This window comes from Pygocentrus nattereri, chromosome 30 (assembly GCF_015220715.1).
Source record: "Pygocentrus nattereri isolate fPygNat1 chromosome 30, fPygNat1.pri, whole genome shotgun sequence".
NCBI classification, from domain to species: domain Eukaryota; kingdom Metazoa; phylum Chordata; class Actinopteri; order Characiformes; family Serrasalmidae; genus Pygocentrus; species Pygocentrus nattereri.
The window spans coordinates 17,625,195-17,636,574 of NC_051240.1; the positions used below are offsets into that span (position 1 = coordinate 17,625,195).

The window sequence follows — 11,380 nt, forward strand, 5'->3', positions numbered from 1 at the left end:
TTACCTAGTAACTAACATGTAACTACTATATAATTACTACTATATTAACTGTTTAAACATGTAATTGTGAATGAGAAACTGAAGCGTGACACACAGACTATTAGGGTTTAGACAGTTAATAGATATTTATGTATGTGTAACCACATTTATAAATCTGTCCATCTGTCTAACAGTTCATCTATTCTACTTTATATGGAAAATGGTACAGTTCCCCAAGCTGTACTATCTCAGATAAACAACTAAACAAATAACAAATAAACAATATTAGGAGTTACATAAAAATTACATCACAAACTGGTGCAAAAATGAATGAAATGGAAGAACACTACATATAAGACTTATTATATAGTAAGTACCATGTAATTACTATATAATTACTTCTACCTAGTAACTATATAGAAAACAAGCTGGAAGATCTAGAGATCTAGAGCTAGAAGACTAGCTCCACTGTAAGACACCTTAACTGAGAAATCTGATCTGCATAATCAGGAAAACAAACAAGCAAACAAAAAAAAAGATCAAAACAATCTTAAATTTAATGTAATAACATTTTATTGTAAGTAATTTTGGACCATTTCTGTTGGTCCATTGATCATTAATTATTCACACAATATAAAGGGCAGCTGGCATTTCCACATGCTGTAAAAAATGGATATACTTTTATATAACAGTGACAATATACTTGATATTGTCTATGTTTCCATATTTCCAGCTCTTTTAGGCCTCTGGACATGTGATATGCCGTGTGAAGAGCTTGGATATGAGAGCGGCTAGAACAATAGCAGGAGTCGGTGGGGTCTGAGGCCACAGGGGCAGCGGGCCCGGCTGTGTTTGACTCCGTAAAGTTCTGGATTAGGCATTCAGCTTGGTTTCCTTGGTAATGACATGCCTGCCTGTGCTGTTCTCGCCTGAGCTTTATTTCAATAAGAAATCATCCATTATTTAGCTTGGAGTCCTTCTGCCCCCGCTAGCCCCCCCCACCACCCCCCCAAACCCTCACTCCGCCATCCCACCCCACATCAGGACACCCTGCTGCTGCTCTCTTCAAGGACAAACATGGAGGAGAGGAAGAAGAAACCGACCCAGCCGGCAGACGAGCTCTCTGAAGAAAGCGGAAAAAAACGTGCAACAGAAAAAAAAAAATATTAAAAAAAATATTCTTTTCTGGAAGAAGAGCCGTGCAAAAAAAAAAAAAAAAAAAAAGTGTGACCCAAATATATATCGCTTTGTACTCCAGTTCAAAGTGTCCTGTCCTTTAGCGTGGAAGAGAGAAAAAAATATCCAGACAAAAACAACAATGAATAAATCATACATCAACCAAAAACCTAGTCTTTTCTTGTCTAAACACTCCTTTTCCGCTGCCTCTTTCAACCGTACTTTGTATTTTTGCTTTGCAGTCGGAGATTTAGTCCAGTATTTCAGAGCTGAATCTTCACCTACTTCTCTCAGATTTGACACTCGAACGTTTCCAAAGGATTCGACAGGGCTGCAAAAAGTCCCTCAGTGATGAGGAAGGAAGTGGGAAAGCATTCCTTCATTCACAAATCAAGCCTACATGAATGCCGAAGACTGAGATCGAAGGCTCATTTTGATTTAGGAATCCGAGGCCTCCTCCGAATGTTTCCCGAAAGCGCGTTTCCCCCTGCTGCTTTAAAAAAAACTCACCATCTCACCGACAGTGGTTCTCTATCCATTCACATCAGAATGCTAAATATATTTGAAAATGTTCGATGAGCACGCCAGCCTAGGAGGAGCTGATAATACATCATAACACTTAACATCAAATGCCTTAAGAAGGACATGGAAAGCTTATACATTAGAATGCAAAAGCTGGAACACCCCTGGTCAAATGACAGTGCATGGAGGTGAAAATAAGGCCTCTGTGGGGAACCAAATTTAATTCTGCACATTTTGGAGCACAATTTCTTGCAGAATTTCACATATTGGAAAAAATAATAAAATGTATGTAGTATGACCATTTGCACATGACTATATATGCAAATTATGGAGGACGGAGTTGTAGAAACAGCAGAACAGCACAATGGCTGTCTGAAAGTCACAATAAAGCACAGAATGACAAACAAATGGAATTCATACGTGTGGACTGGTCATTAATGATAGAGTGAAGCTAAATTAAAGTCAACATGCCCTGAAAGCACAACACGTTCTCCTTCTATACCACAATGTGTTTCCCAAAGAAACTCTGTCTGCAGTTTTAGCTGTTTACCTCAAGTAAGTTTGTCCTAGAGAAAAGGCATTTCTATCCTTTCATAACCTAATTCTTTAAAACAGAACAGAAAAAGTAAGACTGGAGATAGGGCTGAGTGTTTGGAGTAGGGTGGGAATCTCTTGGCACCTCATGATTCAACTCATTTATTCAGAGGCTGCGATGCGATTATAAAACAGTTATCGACGCATCTTTTTGTTCTATGCAGGATGTCTGTTTTCTCACTGTCTGAGGATTTGGTACTTTTAAAGCCAAGCATTTATAATGATCCATAATGAATTTACTTCTAATATGATTTATTAATACATCAAATGGAAGTGATGTGGCAAGTGAACTGGAAGACGTTCATTCACTGCTCTTGTTTGGAGCATGTGAGACACTGGCTGACACGCATCCCCGATAAAATGTGTTGTTATGGTGACATAAGATCCAGTGGCGATAGATCCACACAGCACGTTAAAGCTTTCCTTCCCATTTTCTTAGATTTTTTTTTACTTATGTAACTTTTTTCTTCTCCTTTGTAAGTTCTTGGTCTCATTGTAGAGAATCAGGGGGGGGTGGGGGGGTCTATGTGTCAGTAAAATATCTTTGAAACTGGACACTCAATCTTAGCCTCAAAGTGTGCAACATAGTGCTAAAGCCCTGGTTCTGAACATCTGAGAACTGCCGGGTCTCTGAGGTAGATGAGTGCTTTCTGTAGATGGTACACTAAATGGACAAAAGTATTGGGACACCTACACGTTACATGTACTGGAGCTTTTGTGAATCCCATTCTAAACCCATAAGCATTAATATGGAGTTGGTCCCCCTTGGCAGCTATAACAGCTTCCACACTTTTGGGAAGCTTTCTGCAAGATTTTTGCCCATTCACCCAGACATTCATGTTGGACGAGAGAGCCTGGCTCACAGTCTCCATTCTAGTTCATACCAAAGGTGTTTGATGGGGTTGAGGTCAGGGCTCTGTGAGGGCCAATCAGGTTCTTCCACACCAAACTCACCCAGCCAGGCCTTTCTGGACCTTGCTCTGTGCACTGGGTCTCAGCCATGCTGGAACAGAAAAAGGTTCTTCCCCAAACTGTTCCCATAAAGGTGGAAGTGAACAAATGTCCAAAATGTCTTGGTGCTGAAGAATTAAGATTCCCCTTCACTGGAACTAAGGGTTCCAGTCCAACCCCTGAAAAACAACCCCATAGCATCATCCCTCCTCCACCAAACTTCACAGCTGGCACATTGCAGTCAGGCAGGTAATGTTCTCCTGGCATTTGGCAAAACCAGACTCGTCCATCAGACTGACAGATAGAGAAGCACAATTCATCACTCCAGAACAAGTTTCCACTGCTCCAGAGTCCAGTGGCAGTGTGCTCGACATAAACTATAATGCATATAATACGCTGGGTGTTTCAGATTTTGAATGGACAGTCTAAAATATCTAATACACAAATAAATAGTAAATTTCTTTTTTGGGATTATGCTGTCAGACTGGTTAACATTCACAACACTAAATGTGTTCAGGTTCATCAATGCAAACTTAAATCACATCTGAAACTGTGACACTGTGATGTAATAGTGAAAAATTGTGAAAGTGAATTTGCAAACCTTGCAGGCTTATTATAATTCGGATGAAAAGGTGGTCTGGCTACTCTCTCATTAGCCCCCCCTCGTCAACATCTCCAGGTGGAGTGACGCTTCTTAACGCCCGCGTGCTGCTGCTAGCTTTCACAGCCCCGCAGCCTCCGAAGAGGTGAGGCGATACTCAAGCTGTCACGATGCTGGCTGGATCCTCCTCAGACATCAGTCTGCGTCTGAAAGCGCACCGTCTCCGAATGACAGGCATTATCAAAGCGCCAGAGCCAAATAAAGTCACAGCTTTGTCTGGCACCGGAGAACGCACTAATGATGATATTTCTTTCTTCCTCAAGTGCACAAACATCAGGTCCGGCGAGACTCCGGTGACAGAACAGTCCGCTCGCATTACAGGTTGTGGGAAGAGAGAATAATTTCGCCCGAAAAGTGGAGCTAGACACTGGCATCTTAATGATGGAATCTTTGATGTTTAAATTAGGATATCACAGGCACGGAGCTATCCTCCCAGGACGGCACCTCCTTATGACAAGATTAGCAGCAAAGCAAAGCCATTACACTGGTTTATTTCTGCCAAAAAAAAAAAAAAAACAACATCTCAGAGGGGTAGAGAGTGTGAGTGTGCATGGAGAGAAAGGCGGAGAAGAAGAGAGAGAGTCCAGGTATAGCATCTGAAACCATTTTGAGCATGAAAGTACAGCATGAAGCCAGTGGACATTTAGAGGTACATTTTTCGTTCATCAAGGTAGAAACAATGTAAATGTTCCCTCAAAGGTACAGCAGTGTTGTACAGAGTTTTAGCTGTTTACCTCAAGTAAGTTTGTCCTAGAGAAAAGGCATTTCTATCCTTTCATAACCTAATTCTTTAAAACAGAACAGAAAAAGTAAGACTGGAGATAGGGCTGAGTGTTTGGAGTAGGGTGGGAATCTCTTGGCACCTCATGATTCAACTCATTTATTCAGAGGCTGCGATGCGATTATAAAACAGTTATCGACGCATCTTTTTGTTCTATGCAGGATGTCTGTTTTCTCACTGTCTGAGGATTTGGTACTTTTAAAGCCAAGCATTTATAATGATCCATAATGAATTTACTTCTAATATGATTTATTAATACATCAAATGGAAGTGATGTGGCAAGTGAACTGGAAGACGTTCATTCACTGCTCTTGTTTGGAGCATGTGAGACACTGGCTGACACGCATCCCCGATAAAATGTGTTGTTATGGTGACATAAGATCCAGTGGCGATAGATCCACACAGCACGTTAGAGCTTTCCTTCCCATTTTCTCTTAGATTTTTTTTTACTTATGTAACTTTTCTCTTCTCCTTTGTAAGTTTTTGGTCTCATTGTAGAGAATCAGGGGGGGTGGGGGGGTCTCTGTGTCAGTAAAATATCTTTGAGACTGGACACTCAATCTTAGCTCCAAAGTGTGCAACATAGTGCAAAAGCCCTGGTTCTGAACATCTGAGAAATTCAGGTCAGGCTGCAGGTCACATAACCCCGCACAGTCTAGCCGAGCTAGTAGCTGAGAGAGAGATTTAAGACGAACATTTGGAGACGAATGGACTTGGGATGGGTTTCCTGGGACGTTAAACCTGCAATGAGAGATTGTCAAACACTAAAAAATTGAAGGTGAAGTCAGTTTTTTTTTTTAATTTCCCCATTCCACCTTAAATGGTGCCGCATTTACACTTCTGCCTCAGGCAGAATTTAAGGTGGAACCAGAAAATTCAAACACGGAGCTGGAGAATAAGAAACAACTTCAGCCTCGGGAAAACAGTTGAACATTGAGTGACATTTTACAAGAAACTGATTTACTTTTGATGAGCATTTTCCTGGTGGAGATGGGAGGAAAGCAGCTGTTGCTAAAGCTTAAAGCAGAGCAAAGTAAGTCTGGATTTTCATTTATATTTTTTAGCCTATATTAGGACATTAACACATACTGAGACACACTGGAGATACAATGTTGTGGCTCCCAAGGTGGTTTGATTTTTGTTGAAAGGACAAAACGGCTCTTCTTTACATTTGGGTGGTCGACTCCTGAACGAACCTGGCTTTTAATACAGAGGGTGCTGGTCGGATTTCTCGTTCATCAAGTGGTGTTTTTGTTATGTGCCGTCTCAGACGGTCCGGGCGATGCACTACCGCCTTTTATGCTCCGTCAACATTACATTATAAATATAAAAACTTTGAAATTTGATTTGACATTTGTGAATCGATTCAGAATCAAGTATCTAAGAATCTATTTTTCCCCCAATCCCAGTTTGCAGTCAATACAACATAAAAAATGTGGTACAAAAAATTATGGTACAATGATGCTCTCTGACTAAAGGTACCGAGATATAAGCTTGAGGGAACCACCCCAGTGACAGGAGGGGTACTGCCCCAGTGACCGTTTAAAACCACTTTTGTGAGAGTGTTGGACTGTATTCTGAGGAGCACCTGACAAGATATTGGTGGAACTTTCTGTGTGCACATCCCACTCTAGTCAGATACAGGAGCAAAACACTCTCTGGCAGTGGAGGCATTATGATCAGGCCCAGCAGGCTGAGGCCAATTCATTTTTATCAGTGGCCCATGGTTTAATTTGTGCCAAAACAAGCTGGAAACTTATTGCAGCGGAATAGCGGCACCTTGTACATCATATACGTTTGTACAGCAATATTTATAGATGTATAAAGAAAACTCAATTGGATGTACACTAAGAAATAAAGGTACTTAACTGTCACTGGGGCAGCGCCCCACTTGTCACTGTGGTGGAACCCTCAAGGCTCCATCTCAGTGCCTTTAGTCAGGGATCATAACTGAACCATAATCCACTGAAATGATCTGTTCTAAGCTGGACTGACTCCACACACCCCGCCTCGCCTCGCCTCCAGACTTTTACTCTACTGCTCTGTTTTAAAACATTCGGTTATGAAAAGATACAAATACCAACTTTTCACCTGGAGAGCCTGATTTAAGCTTCACAATCAGACCTTAGAACCACTGCTGTACCTCTGAGGGAACATTTACACTGTTTGTACCCTGATTATAGAGAAATGTCCCTGCACAGAACTTTTATTTCTAACAGTGTAACTTGACTAAATGTGAAAAACGGAATTAAAAAGCAGCACAGGGTCACCTGCCTGGCACACACGTACTTTCACTTTTAACTCAAATGGCGACTTAACCATGACTATAAAGTTTATTCTAAGTACTGTAAAATCAAATTCTTTAGTTTTTTTGAAATGCATGTAAATAAAACATAGTGGATTTTAATTTAGTGGGGGCTCATTTACTGACATAAAATGTAGATTCATCCAAACAAAAATGTACTTTTTATCAGATAATTATCAGGCATTTTATTATTTTTTTTCTACTGTAATCTTATGAGTTCTTCTTCATTGCTTTTCTTCTTTGAGTAAGCTGTGTTCCAGTCCACATTAAAATCTTGATGCTCATACATTAATATGACTCATAAGAAAAGCAACCAGAGATGGATATGAAAGTCAGGGTGCAGTCATGGGCTGAGGTTAGGGATCTGGCCCTGTGACCGGAAGGTTGCCGGTTCGATCCCCAGCGCTGACAGTCCATGACTGAGGTGTCCTTGAGCAAGACACCTAACCCCTGGGCGCCATGGATAGGGCTGCCCACCGCTCCGGGCAAGTGTGCTCACTGCCCCCTAGTGTGTGTGTTCACTAGTGTGTATGTGGTGTTTCACTTCACGGATGGGTTAAATACGGAGGTGGAATTTCCCCAGTTGTGGGATTAAAAAAGTATCACTTAACTTAACTTAAACCCCTCAGTGTGTTAAATGGTGAAAAAGCCCATAGACACTGTTCTACTGAGGGTGTGGGCAAAAAATGATTTGGTCAGATGAGTTATCTAACCTATTCTCCAGTGGGTGAGTGCATGTGCAGCCACTGAGATTCTACACAAAGACTGGTCATTTCTTTCCTGATGGGAGTGATCTCCTCCAGGATGACAGCGATCATATTTACAGAACACAAGAGGTCACTTCATGGTTTAATGAGTATGAAAATGATGTAAATCCCACGCTGTGGCCTCTGCATTCACCAGAAAACAGTTAAGCAACTGTGGGAGATTTTGGACTGACGTGTTAAACAGCACTCTCACCTTCATCACAACACCAGCCAAGGGAAAATACCCATCCAAAATAGCCATCCATCTCTCCAAAACAGTTCCAGAGACTTGTAGGATCTACGCCAAGGTGCACTGACGCTGCACTGGCAGCTCTTGGTAGCCCAAACACTGCAGTAAAATACTTTATATTGATGTTTCTCTTCATTTGTTGCCTGTCTATAAATGCAAACATGGTAACGTTCCAAGTGTGTTTATCAAATATATTTTTGCAGTGCATGTAAATGGCTAGAAAATATCCTTGTTAATTTTTAAATGCGTTTCTTCTTTATTTTATATCTTTTTTTTTTATTGTATGTATTTTTAAGAAAAGTTACAGATACACCTAAATACACATAACCTGAATGAGCGATGCTGTATTCTGTGTTTTGAACTGTACATTGCATCAACTGTGAATATATGTGGTAACATGGTCCTAACAACAAAATATATTCAAAATAAACTGGATATCAACTCATAGAACTGCTCGTTCGCAGTGTATCAGTACCTTGTTTTTACCATATGAAAGGTTTATTTAATATTTCAAATTAAGATGGGGCAGTCATGGGCTGGAGGTTAGGGATCCAGCCTCGTGACCGGAAGGTCACCGGTTCGATCCCCAGAGCCGACAGCACATGACTGAGGTGTCCTTGAGCAAGACACCTAACCCCCAACTGCTCCCCGGGCACCGTGGATAGGGCTGCCCACCGCTCCGGCCAAGTGTGCTCACTGCCCCCTAGTGTGTGTGTGCTCACTAGTGTGTATGTGGTGTTTCACTTCACGGATGGGTTACATGCAGAGGTGGAATTTCACTGTTGTGGGACTAATAAGGGTCATTTAATCTTAATCTTAAAGATAGTGGAATACACATTGATTTCAAAAGGTAAACCAAACTGCATTAAACAAGTATTTTTATATATATTTTGAAATTATAACATATATAAAAATGTTTATCTTTGTATTGTACATTTCTAGGCGTAATACCTCCCTATACACTTTTAAATAGATTTATTTTAAAATATATTTGGTTAATCTGGTAATACATTCTGAAATGCATTTTAGTGTTTTGGGGCATATTTTGGCATGGATTGCTTTGTATTTGATATGTGCATTTTTTTCCATGAGTTGGCCAATCAAAAATCCCAATCAAAAATCCCAGTTTAACTAATAACCCTAACTTTGAGGCCTTTGCTGAGCTTTGCTGTGCTCCTGAAGCACCAACACACTCTCAAACACACCGTCACAGTTTTCAGTGCTGAAATAAGCACAAAATCTCATCACTCTGGAACCAGAAGTGTGAGTTTATACAGTCTTGCATTAGCTGCGACGCTGTCAGCATTTTAAAGATAAATGTGGGAAGAACCGATTCATGGATATAAGAATTGAAAGCATACGAATGCAGTGTCTCTTCAGCACAAAAGCAGTCAAGTACATCACACAGCATTAGATAAAAACAGTAACTACATATAGTTATCTAAATGTGAACATGGCACAATCATCAGCCAGCTCATAAACACTGAAAGCATCCATGTAAGAAATCAGCAGCATATTAAAAGTGCATTCCGGCCTAAAAGTAGCGAATGATATTTGTCGTGTAGTGCAGTGTTGCTTCCCACATCCTCACAGTTTTGTATTCACGGACCTGTGGTTGGTGTAGTGTAGTGGATAACACCTCCATGATGTAGACTGGGGTTCAGTCCCTGGCCTGAGCAATCCCCCTGCACTATATCAATAAGAGTCCCTGGGCAAGACGTCTAACACTACCTTCGCCTACCTGTGTAAAAATGAGGAAAGTGTATGTTGCTCTGGAGCAAATAGTGTCATTTTTGTTATTTCCTTTCTGGCCATCAGTGTTCTCTCACTACAATACCCAGCATGCATTGCACAAAATACATCACACAACTAGTGGGAGTTTCCCCCATAGCATAATTAAAGAAACCTGATGTAGAGGCTTAGAAATACAGGCATGATATTTGGCTCCTGTGCAGTAATGTTAGCTTCTGTCTTCCATCATAAGCACCAGGATAGCAGCGCATGAGGCTCTGGCCCTCATCAGTTTTAGCGATTCGGGTTTGTTTACCTAAACATCTCTTGCATTTTCTCTAAACTCACTCATGCAATCACTTTACCGTCCTTAACTGTACATATTGTAACCACAGCAGTGCCTACCACCGTTACTCTCATTTCATCGACTCTGTACTTGTACTCTGCACAATGACAAAGCTGAATCTAATCTAATCTCATCTAATGTAATCTACGTTTTCCAGCTAAAGGATGTTTTAAACAACCTGCCCTCAAAAATTCACCATAAAGTCATTATAAATGTTCTGGTCAACTAGCAAGCCACTGTCTCCTACTGCAGTCTTTACCTACTGCGGTATTATGAATGACGCTTAGCAAGTGCCCAAAGGTCTAAGTTTGCAAAGCTTACATTCCCTCACCCTCAGGAGTGAAATGAGAGGTTTGGCCCACTCGTTGTGCATCTTTAAAATGGCCAGTTCTGGTGCTGCTACTGCTGTCTGTGCACTGATTTTTCAAGCTTCCACATTATATATTCGTCCAGTGTTTCAGCCAGGCCAAGGGTCGGCAACATGCAGCTCTTTACTGCCCCGTTGCAGCTCCACAGCAGAATTAGATAGTTAGGAAAATAACATTCTGCAGTAAAATAAAGCTTTGCTGATAATTCTATCATTCTGCTCATCATCGCTCCTTGGCTAAGATCAAGTGTAGTATCTGTTCTTATCAATTTAATATCTGACCGCAATTTCCCTTCGGGATCAATAAAGTTGTTTCTTTCTGTCTTTTTTTCTTTCACACAATTCAACAATAAATGGCCTTAAACACTGGAGTTAATGCATTACTGCCCCTTTACTGACCTTAACCCTGAAGATTGGTGCTCAGACTGTTGGTCACATAGCAACACAGACAACAATCTTGCCTAGCAAGTAACTAATGAAAAGGCAAAGAGAGAGATTTAAGAAAACTTTTGATAATTTGGAGATGAATGGATAGACCTATTTGCATTTCTAGTTTCCTGATACACTTAATCTGCAATGTGAAACTGTCAAACACTAAAAAAGTCCTGAAACTGAAGTCGGGTTTTTGTTTGAATTATCCAGTTACACCTTAAATGGTGCAGCAGTTACATTCTGGTGCCTCAGGCACCATTTAAGGGCGAATAAGATGCGACTTCAGCCTCATGAAAAGAAACCGCTCTACTTCTGCAGAAAAGGTTCCTGCCAGAGATGTGAGAAAAGCAGCTATAGCTGAGCTAAAGAGCAAAATAAATTTGCGTTTTTGTTTATATATTTTTAGCCTATATTAGTACATCAGCACATACTGAGACATATTTACAGCCAAGATGGTATAACAGAGCAGGTAATATGGTTAAAAATATAGGACTATTATTTTATTCTTTTCAAACATAAATACTGTAATTATTTATGTG

The 11,380-nt window shown here is 40.6% G+C and overlaps 1 non-coding gene across 1 annotated transcript; it reads left to right on the plus strand.

Moving 5' to 3' along the window:
* Window positions 1–10,626: 10,626 nt before the first annotated feature.
* LOC119262955 lies at window positions 10,627–10,813 on the plus strand. The gene has a single exon (XR_005130027.1). It is a non-coding gene; the product is annotated as a U2 spliceosomal RNA (small nuclear RNA).
* Window positions 10,814–11,380: the final 567 nt, after the last annotated feature.